The sequence below is a fragment of the Dromaius novaehollandiae genome, chromosome W (assembly GCF_036370855.1).
Source record: "Dromaius novaehollandiae isolate bDroNov1 chromosome W, bDroNov1.hap1, whole genome shotgun sequence".
Taxonomy (NCBI): domain Eukaryota; kingdom Metazoa; phylum Chordata; class Aves; order Casuariiformes; family Dromaiidae; genus Dromaius; species Dromaius novaehollandiae.
The window spans coordinates 66,476,716-66,491,050 of NC_088130.1; the positions used below are offsets into that span (position 1 = coordinate 66,476,716).

A 14,335-nucleotide genomic window follows, 5' to 3' on the forward strand; every position below is an offset into this window, starting at 1 on the left:
CTGTACCTTTCCAGCAGAAATGACAAACTGCCGGCCATGTCTCTTCTAATTCAATAGATACTCCAAGCTGACAGTAAGTTGCAGGGCAAATTCTACAGGGTTTTTTTTTCCCCTGAATCCTTCTCATATTACAGAATCTCAGCTTGGGCAATATCAATCTGGCTTGTATATCAATACCTTGCTTTGATAGTATATTTGCTTAAATTATAGCCATGAATACTTAAGGGCTGTACTTCATGACCAATTTCCTCATATGGTAATGAGCAAATTACCGTTGCTTTAGAGCAGAAAGACATTATTTTAAAGCCAAATCTGGGGGGAAAAATTATGGCCATTAAGTGAACAATACATTCTGTTGCTCAATACTTCTTTCCCTAAAGAATAATTCCTTAGATTGAAAGCCCACAGTTTGGAGTTATGCATGATCAAGTAATCTCATCGCCAGCTCTATTGTATCTGCTCGCTTTCTAGTATGTCCGCTGTGCATGCCATTAGCGTAAGCTTTTTCAGATGATAATCCTTTTACCATGTTCTGGTACTGCCATGTCCATTTACATCCCAGCAAAATTAAATTGTAGCAAATCATCTAGCAGAAGACAATGTTAGCGAGGTGCAGCCTGGGAGGCCCATCATGGACAGCATCCCAGAGCGTCAGGAGGCTTAGCGAAAGCAAGCAAAGCTGTTGAAACTGCAATGGTCTTACACACCACTCTTAACCAGTGATCAGTTTTATACTGATGGGCTCTAGGGTCTCCTATTTTTGAGGATTTGTAATGCGTTGGAAGATTCTTGTTTCCAGCATCTCTCTTTTACCTGTATTGAGGGATTTCTGCACTCTTCCTCTTATTCATGGCTCTTATTTCTAGTAAGTAATTGCAGTCCTGGACTGGTTTATGAATCATGCTATTTGGTTATATTCACACAGTGACTAACAGCCATCACCTCTAAAACACATCCCATATAACTGTAACATCTCCCCCATCTCTCCCTCTTCTTCCTTGCCATTCTTCATGGCTTCAGCTTGACCTTCTCCCTCCTTTCCTTGTCCTTTACCATCACTGAAGAAAATCAAAATCTAGTTTTATCATAGTTCTTGGCACGGCTCCCTATCAGGGCCATTCAGATTTGTCCCCGATCTTTCCTCCTGGTAGCTAGTTCCTTGCCTTGATCTTTTTCCCCTAACTACTTTGGTAAGCTTTTAGGCCAATTTTTGCTCTGGAAGTGCTTTGTGTTGTGAAATAGCAATACAAATAACATGCTGTAAAAGTTAACTGCATTGTAATTCTGTTTGCGCTTATGTCAAATTTATCCCTCCGGATCTCTGACTGTAGGAACATTTGTTTTAGGTGTAAAAGTTGAAGAAAAAAGAAAGAGAAAAAGAAGAAGAAAAGAAAAAGTCATGTCACAGTCAGGTTACGAGAATATAAGCTAGGGAAATCTACCAAGATATCTCTTCCAGCTCTCAGCTTTTAAAGAGCTTCTAAGTCTGACTGCATTTATTTCCAGAGGCAGGTATTAGTACACCAAGCACCCACATCAGTCGGGTGACCTGAGTAGCCTTTCCAAACAGTTTGGGAAATTCAAACAGAAATTGAGAAAAGGCCTTGATGTAATGATACCTCTGAGTTCTCAGAAATAAGAACAACATTGCCAGGATGGTTTAAAACCCTAGCAAGAGTGGTTTGGAGGTAGAGGTAATGCTTTTTATGAGGTGACTTTTGCTATAAAGTCACAAATGTGATTCACAGCAAGACATGTCCATAAAGCCCTGTCTAACTCCTCCTTTCAGCAGGCATGAAAAACCTCGCTAACTGCAGCAGACTTATTTTGCCCCAGATTAGGAGTTCTCCATCTTCTGTTTTGCCCTTTGACTATAATTTGTGTTAATCTACAAACATCTGAGGCCGTGTGCTGAACTTTTTTCCCATTTTGGGGGGGAGAGAGGAGACCAAAACCTATTTCTCATGCTAGGAAAGTGAGGTGCATGAGCTCTTACCTCCAATCAGACATATAATCTCTCATAAGTAATTCCTGAGTACATAAACTTTGTAAAATTTTAACCTCCCTGAAATGAGTTTCCTCCTTTCTCACAATAAAGAAGGGATTTAGGATTGCCCAGGCAGAACTTCAACTTACACCCACAATCAGGGGGATCAAGATATAGAAAATGAGGGCTAAATTCTTAGCTGCTGTAAAATAGCCTGGCTGTACCCACTTCCGTGGGGCCGTGCTTTTATTCCAGCTGGAAATCTGGTCTAGCTGTAGTGAAGTACCATGGCGTTTAGTAAAAATGCCTGTCAATTAATTAAATCGGCATAAAAGATTTTTGCAAAGCAAGAACAGTCTCTGGCTTATTAACATCCAGTCCGTTATCTGGTTGTTCAAGTAGAACATGATGTTAACATGAATATTGTGCAATTTGATATTAAATGTTCTGAAACTCATTGTTTATGTGATGGTTTTGTGTACCTGATTGCAAAACTTCATCTATTTTGTATGTGTCACAAAAATGTTTTCGTATCTGCCATCTTCTTTCCACGGCTTGACCAAGGAGCAGGCATCTGATGCAGACATTTGGCTGTCTCTGCGTACATATATATATACACACAAATGTTACTTAATGCCTCTTTCTTAAAGAGTAAGGAGCCGGCTGTGAGGTAAGATGCATCCATCTAACAAATTTGTCTCTATTTTGCATAAGTTTGATAACATTAACTTTTTCTTTCCTGAAATAAATATGGAAAAAAACCTTGATTTTAAGAGCTAGTGTTTATTTATAATGTTTAAAATCAATTTCCAGATGCATGTACAGCTTTCTCCATGACCAGTGACAATCTGGACAGAACTTTTTAAAAAGCTTAATATTCTCTGGTTATTACTTTATTAGATTTATTTTTATTACCTTTATGTATTTAGCCTTTCAAGAGTTTTTTGGATTGTCACCCAGTTTTACTGTGGAAAACTTATTTTGTAGCCTCGATACTGTATTTCTCTTTTTTTCCCCTCTCTAGGGCTTACAGTTTAAAAAATTGCACAGCCTCTTAGGAAAAAAAAAATCACTTCACTTATGCATACAGAAATAATAGATTATGCAGTTCTGAATATAAGACTTTGGGGGGAGGTCTTTTTGGCTTTGTTTTTTCTTATCAAAGAGAATGAGTGTGTCAGACAGTCTAACATATGAATTTGTAACTTGGTGCTCCTGTATGCCAATGGTGTGGTTGTTTAGTGCATGCTTTGAGAGCTGATTTTAAAGGTCTTAAAGAGTCGGCTTTAATAATTCATATTGATTCAGTAGGGGATGAAGATGCTTGACATGTTAAGTGATTAGCATTTACATTATGAACATGTTAATTACTGTATTTTTAATGTCGTTAGCTTTTATAAACCAAGAGAAGAGTATTCTTAAAGGGACACTGGTAGATCTGGAACACACCGGGAACCAATGTTATACACATAGTTTTTCCCCTTTTCTCTTTTCACTCTCTCCATTTACATTTCAGTACAAATGTTTTATATGTTTGGCTTTTGCACAATGCGTGAACATCGAGCCAAAATAAAGGGCCCAGGAAGCAAAAGAGACTAGAAAGAAAGTATTTGGTCATTCAGTTTGCATTGATCTATGGTAATCCAGTGATGAATGGTGTTATAGCTTCCCCTAACTCATCTGTGCACACAGCATAGGAGACCGTTGCAGCTGCTTTGGTTTTTGGTTTGCGTTAAAAGCCTTTATCAGCAGCAGTGTCTGATTCGCAGTGGTGACTATCAAACTAGCAGCGCAAAACAATTTACCGATATGCTCCCCTCTCTTTACTTTAGAAAAATGACTTAGCTCCAAGCAATCAAAGGCTGTCATGCAATAAAGTAAAAGGGAATTTAGTTCTGAGGAATGCAGCTTGATACAACATCATGTCACCGAACGGGGAGCTAATCTTTTCCTGTATCTCTGGGCCGTTTCCCCCACAACTGGACAGTGTATTGGCATGTAACATCTTGAGAAATTGAGAGAAGTGAAATCTCGGTGAGACTGGGGGGGAATGGAGACTTGCAAAGTGTGCTGAGCGAATGAGGCAGTGGTGGAGATAAGCTGGGCAGTAAATAAGGGAAGTCTACCAATACTGGACAGGGACAGAAATTACATAGCAAGATCTCTATGTCAGTACAGGGGATGCAGAATGAAATGAGGCAAGGAAAAGTATCAGATGGAGGTGAAGAAAGCCACCCAGATCAGCCTGGGATTCCTGCCTGTCTGAGATACGCCTCTAGCCCATGTTCTCATAACATCCCACCGTTTATTCCCACAGCAGTCTCCGATGTAGGGAGCTCCAGATGAAGAGCATAGCTAAGCAATTTCCCTAAATGAGTAAGGAAGGTTTCGGTAAGGCACAGATCTGAGTCTGAGTCTAGCAATTCACAGGGTAGCATCTTTACCTGGACATAGGATCTTGGCCATCGGTAGACCACTCTGGCCACTGAACGGTCCCTATGGATAAAGCATTAGGTAATATGCTGTAGGAACCATCCTGCCCTGGCCAAGGGCAGATAAAGCAAGTAGCCTGAAGGATATTTTTCATTTGTAACTCCTGTGCTTCTGACGCTGAAATAAGCTCCATGCAGACTGGACCCTTTGGGTGCGAGGAGTCCTACTAAGGTCGAACAGGGGCTCAGCCAGCTACAGACCTGGAGCTACACTCAGAGGCCAGATAGGAAAGGTTATACCACTGAAGACAAGATACTTCCAGAGAAACGCATCCAAGGCTTTTCTGTCCTTAGACCTCTTCAATGTGTTTTGGCCACTGAAGAACATCAGCGTGGGCACAGTTTTCATTTAAGAACTCTGTAACCATCTCTTTATGTATCCAGATATTTTTAAAGGCGCCTTAACATAAAAAGAGTAGTCATGGTTCTCATTCAACTGGAGGGGTCATTCAAAGTGCTCTTGAGTACTGGCTGAACAGGTTTTATACTGCAGTGGAGGTATGAAATGGTATTAATTAAAACTGGAGGAGGAAGGCAAGAAAGGGGAAGGCACAGAGGACCAGCCCATGAATTTCAAATTTAAGGGAAGATTTTTCAAGTGGGGATTAACCATAATCTTGGGATTGCACCTTCTAACAGCATGGCTGGGCATGCTGGCCTGAAGTGCCTTGAACTTTCATCCATATCTTTCAGAGTTTGAAAGCCTGGGGCTCTAAGAAATGCTTCTGAATTTTCTTTCTCTTGGTCAGTCTTGGTATTTCATATCATTTTTAATCTGTAGGAGGGAGGAAGGGAGGAGGTGCTGAAAAGCTCCTGGAAAGCAGAATATTTCTGATTTCTTCAAGCCAATCAAATGATGGAAAATTCTCCAAAAAATTGGTACGGTGGTTTTCAAGAAAATTACCAACTATTCCTAAAAAATCTCTAAAATCCTGAAAATAACTTTAGATCATGAGATATTTTTTAACAAAGAACAACTTTGTGTCTCCTCTGTTCTCTACTATCATACCTGTCAGGGCTGCTCTTTCAACTGTTTTTGTTTTCCTGCAGCCTCTATAATTAATACCGAAAGCATTTTTTTTGGCTTAGCATTGTTTTTCTTCTGTTTGTAATAAAAACAGATACTGTGTTATCACCTGAATCCGGGTCTGTAAAAAAAACATCAGGCAGTCTGGAAGTTGCCATTATAGATGATCCTTTTCATGGGGAATATATATCCTGCTTCTTGGACTCAGGGACCAGCAGCAAACAGAAAAATTGAACTCTCTGAAAATGTTATTGCCTAGTTCAATAACAAAATGTTAATAGCCAGTTTCCCCTCCTGGAAGCTGTATGCTACATCCTAGCATGTGCGTCTCCAACCTATCCAGCTAATAATCTACCGCAGAGTTTGCGATTCCAACTCAGTAAGTGTTTGTATAGTCCAAGACATCCTTTGATTAAAAACCTTACATAAGGCGATTGCAGGCTGCTCAGTACAGTTTTATGTGAGCAGATTAACAGCATTCCTGGTGGGTTCTTATTTCTTCTCCCAGGTTTTTAGCCTAACACCTTTATTCTTGTCATCTTATGCATGTTCTAAAGGACATTTCTCACACATCCCTAGTAGTCTATGAGTCAGTATTCAACTTGAAATTAGGCTCCTGAAACTATATCCAGGAATATAAATACAGTCACAGTTTTGCAAAGTGTTAAATGTCCTGTAAATGTCACTAAACCAGAATTTTTTAATTAAATTAGTTCATAATATATAGCTACTTTTCAGGAGACTTTTCTCTGAAGATGTGCAGGAGAGGAATGAAAAAGGCAGGAATCAGCAGTCAAAACCAAAACTTTTAGTTGCCCCAAACTTCTGCATCGTCCCTGCTATTCTCATTGATGATAGTGTGACGTTTTCTTTTAAACAAAGCTAAAACCCAGGTGAAGGGTCTGACAAATAGTAAGTACGAATTTGCATCCTTTTTTCCCCACTTTTTTTTCTTTATTCTTTTTGTGTTTTGGTTTCCTGGTTCAGGAAAGGTCTGTATTCTGGACAACAGTTCTTAAACATATGCTTATTCTGCAGCTTTCCAGGTGTTGTCTGCTGGGTTGGATTTCCTGTCCCCATCACTGACCACCAGCTGGACCTCCATACCATCTCGTCTTGAAAGTAAGAGGCTCTGAGCAGCCTGTGAGTAGAAGAAAGAAATAAAATGCACGGGATAGATGAAAATGGCATAGCCCCAGGGCCCAGCAGGAGATATTTCTGGGTTCTTGCAGAGTCAAGATGATAGATTTGAGGCTAAAGCTGTGTCTGGAGTTGAATGTGTTTGGATGTGTTTATATGTTCCCCCAAACACTGAGTAACTTTTATTCCACTACAAACAGGAGGGCAACTCTTTCTGCCAGTGTTTCTGCTCTGATTTACAGCCTCTGTCCTTCTTGTTTTGTTTAGCTCAGCTGGAAAGAAACTAGAAAGAAATATTGAAAATATGTAGGGTAGAAACTGAGCTTGGGGAGTGATTTTTCATTTGCTATTCTGGGCAACACCAGCAAGCCCAGCTCCCTGCACTGCATAGGTACATTCAAGATCAAAAGCTTGTTCAGGATATGCGTTTTGGACCGTGTGTGCAGCAATTATAATACATTCCCCAGTCTAACAGACTGACAGCCGCAGACACAGGCCACTCTGGAGAAAATAAGGCCTCTCATATCTTAATTCCCACTTCTTAAAATCCTGCATATTAGGTAAACACCTAACTTCATACATAGCACTTTTTTTTCAAATTGATTCAATTTAGAAGAGTACAATTTTTTCATGTCAACCGTTGATAAAGCATCCTGCCATTGCAGGCCCATTTCATGTGTTTTTTTTTTTTTTTTTCTAAATAGGGCTAAACCTACTGAATTCTGTAAAGTACTGGGAAGTCATGGGTGCCCTTACTCACATTAAGGTAGTATCAGTTACCTCAGGGAAATCAACTCTCACAGAAACAGCCACCAAGATTTTATAGAAAATTATAATCTTTCCCTTTGAGTGTAAAGTAATCACTATCTAGTATCCTAGTCTCCTTACCGTGAGATGAGACACATAAAAGATAGCTTTAATTTTCTAATCAGTGAATTCTTCCAGTCTGTCTAGAAAGTATAGATATACCAAGTAATTTATATAGGACTATTTGTTTTTCCTCTTAAACCCCATAAAACTTTTCCAGAAGAGCAAACTTGAAGCACAAATCATTTCAGATACGGCTCTTCCTTGTTTGCATATTTGTTGGTCCAAATCATTTGTTTGGTTTTGGGGATAGCAAGCACTTTTTGACATTGTTTATTTTGGTCCAAACTTTGTTTCATAATGATATATATATATTTTTTCAAATAAGTGCCTTAATAACCTTTTGTTGGTTACTAATATTGGGTACATTTGCTTGTGCAGGTAGTCTCTGGGTGCAGGATGGTGTAGGCAGATCTTGATTTGTGCTCATAAACATGGATTTTTGCCTATGAAAATGACTGTGGGAACAAATTTTCAAGTATAGACCTAGGCTAACTGTAGCAGCCATAACAGCAGATGATAAAACTTTGCAGAGGTGAGATCTGGTGCTGCTTGTCTTTGTGCACATTTGCACAACTGGAACACTAGGGACCTGACCAATACACAATACTTGCAAAGCCATTTTTTTCCTTTTTTTTCAGAACATCATGTCTGTCCTTATCTTTATCCTCTGTATCAATCTCTCCCTATATTAAGACAGAAAAGTTAAGACACAGTATTGCTTTGTTTCCAGGAGCACGCTCAGACTAGTCTTCCAGACTAATTTTCTGCTTGGGTTAGTTTCCTAATTATAATTTGTGTTCTCATCATGTCGTGGAAGAGTACATTTTAAATGAGCTTGCAATACACAGTGTAGAATACCAGCTTTATAGCACCGTTAGTAGTCCAGAATACCAATTTTTAATTTGTCGTGATGCAAATGCCATGAAGATTACAAGTGCGCGAGGCTGAGATCTGTTTTTTCCAAGCTATTTGTAAACTGAAGCCTCAAGTTTCACTTTCCAGCTCCATACATAAGGATGTTCATCTACCTTTGGACAATCAGAGCTGTGCATATTACGCATCATGTAGGATCTGTCAAAACACTGCTCAGTACATGGAAAGGAAAAAAAATTGCATGACTTGTGCCTCCTTTAGCCTTCATATGCTTGATAATAGGTTTTAAGTGGACTGTTTGGGGGTTTTTTTACTGATTACCACAAAGAAGTGTTTCATTCTCTAAATGAATACTAGAAACATTGCCTGGGAATAGAGAACACATTTTCATTGCATGACAGAAATATGATACCTGATTCTGGCATAGACTAGAAAAAGCTAAAGTTCCAGCTCTGAACTAACCACCCACTCCTGGGAAATAGCCTCATGCAAAATTTTCTGAGACATCTCATTCTAACCAGTTCCTGAGAGTCTACTGAGTCTGGAGAGACACTCAAAAATAGTAGCGGGCCATCTATGCACAAAAGCATGTGAAATGGGGAAAATAAATGTGATATGGATACATATACAGATTTATTTTAATATCCTTGCATGTACACCTTGCTAGCATGATTGACTTAATATTATGTAGTATCTACAGATCCTTCATTGACCCAGGGTTTTACAGTGAGCAGGCCCATGTTGCCTATGTGGTGATGCTCACATGAATACTTACTTATTCTTACTCTAAGAGGACATATCCTGCTGTAGGCCAGGACAAGAGGCAATGTCCTCTCGACAGCGTTGCTGTGCTCGTTGCAACACCAGAGCAAGGACAACCCCAGGTTCTGCATGCCCCTGGCCCTGCTTTGCATCTGCCACGCCTGAGCATGTGTGCTTGGACCTGGTTAGTCTCTGAACAGCGATATTTATGCCTCATCCTTTGTAACCATGTAGGCAAAAATCTCAGTGTAGCCCTAGTGGATAATAGTTATAGGCCATTAGTTGCAAGTCTAATTCAGTGTGAATGTATGAGATAGCGTGAGCTCTTCTGGTCCCAGTATGGCCATATTGATAGTGAGGATTTTGCTTGACAAGTATGAGTGTTTTAGAGCTGGATATGGATGTTTTCTTTTGTGTTTTGAAAGACCTGGCTGTTTTGACTGCGTGCATGCCCTAAGTGCTGCTTTCGCTCCCACGGTGCAAGAGGGGAGCTCCCCATCATCTCCCCCATAGGGAATCATCGCTAGGAATCCTACTGGTGTCAAAGGGGAAAAAATAAAGACACCTCTCTCTCCCTCTCGCTGTAACCACAGGCCTTGTCCACTTGTCCAGGCTATCAAAAGAGCCCCAGCCTGTTCTAGAAATAACTCGTCTAGGGGAGCGCGTCCGGGACCACCCAGCCCTGCGTGGTGGGAGGGGTGTGCGAGGGCCGCGGGAAAGCGTGGCTCCGCGCCGCGGCCGGCTGCCCTGCCTCCAGCAGCTGAGCTGTGGAAATCACTTTGACGTAAATCTCTCGGCAGCTTTTTTGTCTGAAACAAATGGTGCATAAAGGAAATGCAAAATTGTTTGGTGGACAGGATTATCTATGTGTTTACTGCTCTCAGCACTTTTCTTTTGTCTTTCGGCTGTGTAGCTCCCATTGGCGTGAATAGCTGTGCGAGGAGTTAAAGCTTCTGAACATGAGTAAGGTGTATGGCAGCTTTCTCTTTAAACCTGTGACAGCTATGCAGTTATGCTTGCAAGACATGTCAAGTTAGAAGAATTGCTAGTAGTAGAAAGTAATTATTTTTCCTTTTCATAGCTCCCTGTTCAATGTTAACCCAAATGTAAACTTTCTATAATTCTCCATAATTATCATCACCCTGGATGTATTATTTTTATTTCCACTTGCTATTTTATATATACCCCCCACACACATACACATACTCGTAGCACCTTGTAGCACATGTCTTTTTGTACCCTATCCATTCAGGTCTATCTTGCTATGTTTAATTCTTTTGCCATAATGTATTTATGATATACAATATTTGTATAAAGATTCAAATCAATGCTTTTCACATCAGAGCATCATCATTCAAAAGGATAGCACAAATCAATAATTCATTAAGCAAGAAGGAAATGAGGCACTTCAAATTGTTGCTCTTTTCCCCTTTAATACTTCTAAAAGAACTGAACAAAGAAGCTGCATTGTTCCAATGAAGTTTGTTCACTTTTTAAACTAAATGAGACTGAATTACTGCCTCTGATGGTATACAGCACAGTATACATCACAGTACAAGTACCAGAACTGTAAAATTGATATAATGCAGTTTTCAATTTGCTAAAAGTTCTGATTCATTAAAAATATTCAATGTCATGAAAAGATTCAAAAAAATATTGGAGGATTTTAACCATTTTTTCAGGTGGAACAAAACTGCTTGTTCGATCATAAATAAAATGTTTCACTTCAGTTTGGAAAGATAATTTTAAAAAATCTAGTCTAGAAAACAGCAAATAAAACAAACTTACGCTTTGAAATAGAGATATTTTCATTAAAAATGGGAGAGATTCAATTTGGGCACTGTTAAGGAGTGTAATGCTTCATTTTGTACAAGTTTTGTTTTGGGTTTGGATTTTTTTTCTTGAAACCATCAAAGGAATGGATGTAAATTTGTGACACATTTGGTCAGCTCAGCCCTTAATTTTTCACTGACAATCAACCTTGATTTGTCTGACTCTAGGGGGATGAGCAGAAAACATCATTCTCTGGTATCACGGGTAAACTGAAACCCAAGGAAGAGTCTGCTTTGCTTTCTCTCCGCCGCGCCAAATGCATCAGCTAATCTGGTGATCTCCTGCCTTCGGAGATGGACTAAATGGATGAGACCATGGAATTCAAATGCACCTTTAGCACTGCTCATTTCCTAATTCACCAGCAATAAAGTGGTCATTGCTGATGACACAGGGAATTCCTTGTGGTTTTAAAACACAATGACAGTGCATCCACCAGGAACCGCAGAGCATTAGCCGTTGCTTTCACTGGGGATGAGAGTCCTCTATTGATTGGTTTTCATTGCCTGAGCTCAATAAGGCTTTTATTTATGATGACATGGTTTATGATTGCTTATTTATCTGCTGTGGGTAAAACCAGCTTAGAATCAAATTGCCATATTTACCAAAAAGGATATTTGGACTCTTGAAAAAGCTACTTTACCGCCACAACGCTGCCATATCAGCCATATATCAAAATGGGACAGAGCAGAAAAGCTACCCACACGGGCCTTGAAATTACCCCATTTCTTTTCTCAGATCTCCCCATCCCCATCAATGAGCTTCCCCAGGTGTTAAGCCAAAGGGACTCCTTTTCCCAGGGATCCTGTTCCACTTCTTTCCAATCTGCTCAGCGTTTTTGATCCATGCCAGTGGCCCAGTAAGAAATTTTGTCTGCCAATGCAAAGTTACAGCAGAGGCTGAAATCAGCACAATCACTGCTGTTATATGCTTGAAAGCTATCTCAGCCTGATTAACAGCTAATGGGTTCAAAAAGTGATTAGACAAGTGCAGGGAAAAAAAATCCAGTAAACACTATTAAATACAGAGATGTGCAGCTTTGGGTCAAGAGGTCTCCAAGCCACATCACTGAGATCATACCAGGGATGACTTTATGCTTCCCCTGGGAGTTTGCTGTTAGTCACCATCAGATATGGGATACTGAGGTAGATGGACCTTTGGTCTGACCTGCTGCAGCTGGTTTCTTGTTCCTCTTACAAAAGGAAGTTCTGACCTTTGATATCATGTAAACAGAATAGAAATGCACATGTATTGTGGTGACGTTTGCTGAATGAATGTCCATTTAGGATGATCATGGGTAATCCATATTAATGGAAACAAGCCAAGACAATATCACTGTTTGTGCTGGTAGCCTCTTTACAGGATTCTAGATAGGATCAAAGTAATTGCTCTATAAATTAAGCAACTGGTAATAACTAAAAGTGGAAAAAAAACTTTTAATTTTCTGATTCATATCTTTAATCAATTGCAACATGGTACAATTGCATTTTAGCAGTAGTTTTCCAATCGTTTGCTCAATAGAGATTGCTCCGTTGCTTTTGACTGACACAATGTTATTGCATTTTTATTGACTTTTACGGTAGTTTTTACAACATTCAAGGTGCATAAGTTAAACAGAAAAGTAGCATAGTAACATTTCAAGATGGAAGGAGGCCATAAAGATGCAGAGCAGGTATAATTTAAAATAACAGGAAATTACAAATTACGGATAACTCCCTTGCCCCCATACCTAGTTAGTCCTTCTGTACATGTTTTCAGAGTATGTCAGTAAAACATGAAATGTTTGCATACCATAAAAAGTTAATGGATGATGGAGCTGGCAAATGCTTTAGGATTATTTTTAAGATTATTTTAGATATGATTCAGCTGAAATTCAACTGAAAACAAGCACTTGCAGAGGACTTCTGAGTTGTAAAATTTTGAATTGTTTAGAGAGCTGAGTTTTGGTCTAAATCGAGCAAAGCCAATACAAAAGACATGGAGATTTAAGCATATGTAAGAAACATAAACATAAACATAATCTTGGAATCAGTCAAACACAGTCTCTGAAAGTGCTCTGAAAGCAAGCTGTTTCAGAGAAGCCATTTGGGTTCAATAGAATGTGCTCATTGCCTCCCTTTATGAAAGAGTAGTTATGTGAAAAACTTCAAAGCATGTACTCGCCATGAATTTTTTTTCCTTTAACTGTATATGTACTTATACACACTCTGACTGCTGCTTGCAACTGTGCCTTTTTGTTCTCTGAATTCTGTTAAGATTGTGTCCTTTAGGATTCTCTTTCTGCTTTTGGAGAGCACTTTGTTACCTTTTCTTAGGTGAATGGCATTCTAACTGCTGAGCCCCTGTAGAAGAAATCTTTAAATATTATTACCAATGATTTCACAGAGTTTGTGATGTCATCTTTTGATGTCTGAGTTTCCCTACATATGAAATTGAAGTAATATGTTACAGGATCACTTTGAGTTCCATTGGCTGATATTTGTAAGAGTATTTTAGACTTACAGTAAGTTAATAAAATGGTGCTCAGTTGTTCTTTTTCTAAAGAGAAAAGAGTGACTTTCTTATCAAATACAGAGCTTTTGTGAAAATGTTTCATTTCATATAGAGCCTTTGGACCAAAAAAGGTTTTGCAGTCAAAAACTTAAAGTATTTTCTGTTTTCAATCAGTGTGGACATCTCTGTCATACACAGCCTTTAGGTGTTCCCCAAGGGTTTTCCCCAAAGAAAGGTCACCAGATGCCCAAGTATGTGTTATTCTCACCAGCCTAGAGTATACCAGGATTTCCAAAGTCCTCATAGGACCTAAACCTTAATTAGAGTTTCCAAACTAAACCCAAGAAGTGAGAGGAAATATCCCATAACATGGTGATATGAAACACCTACAGAAAAGGGAATCCCTGTGGCCAAAGGGAATGTTTAATGTAGATCTGCCTTCCTGTTAAATGTGCTACATGTCATATCTGGTAGCAAATAAGATTACTTAGAAGGGTGTTTCAGCCCTATCAAAAGCTTTGCCATAGATACAGTTTTTCCATTTCATTTAGCTGGACCCATCAGAAAGTAGCAATAATAATAAAAGGAAGATTACAGTTGTCTGTTAAATTCTGTAGAGATTTCCCATAAGATGATAGCAAAGGCTTTGCTTCTCTTCACAACAAGGCATTTTGCCAATTAAGCATTATTATGTTGTCTTTACACATGGGACTCACTGCAGTTCTTGTGACCACTGAACTTTATCTCAGGCATCGACTCATATCTTATTATGATCAAAAATGCCTTGTCATTAATCCCATTACATTGTTCTTTGTCACAGGATAAATTCATCAATGGATGATCTCACCCTGTATAATCTCG

General features: G+C 39.2%; 1 protein-coding gene across 1 annotated transcript in view; it reads left to right on the forward strand.

Annotated features, from left to right (window-relative positions):
- The first annotated feature begins 2,528 nt into the window (after nucleotides 1-2,528).
- Nucleotides 2,529-14,335, forward strand: part of LOC135324488 (urea transporter 2-like) — a 320,822-nt gene continuing 309,015 nt past the window's right edge. Inside the window, exons 1-2 of the mRNA XM_064500982.1 lie at nucleotides 2,529-2,657; nucleotides 6,545-6,649. The gene's annotated coding sequence lies outside the window, so the exon portion shown is untranslated. The remainder of the gene's footprint in view (nucleotides 2,658-6,544; nucleotides 6,650-14,335) is intronic.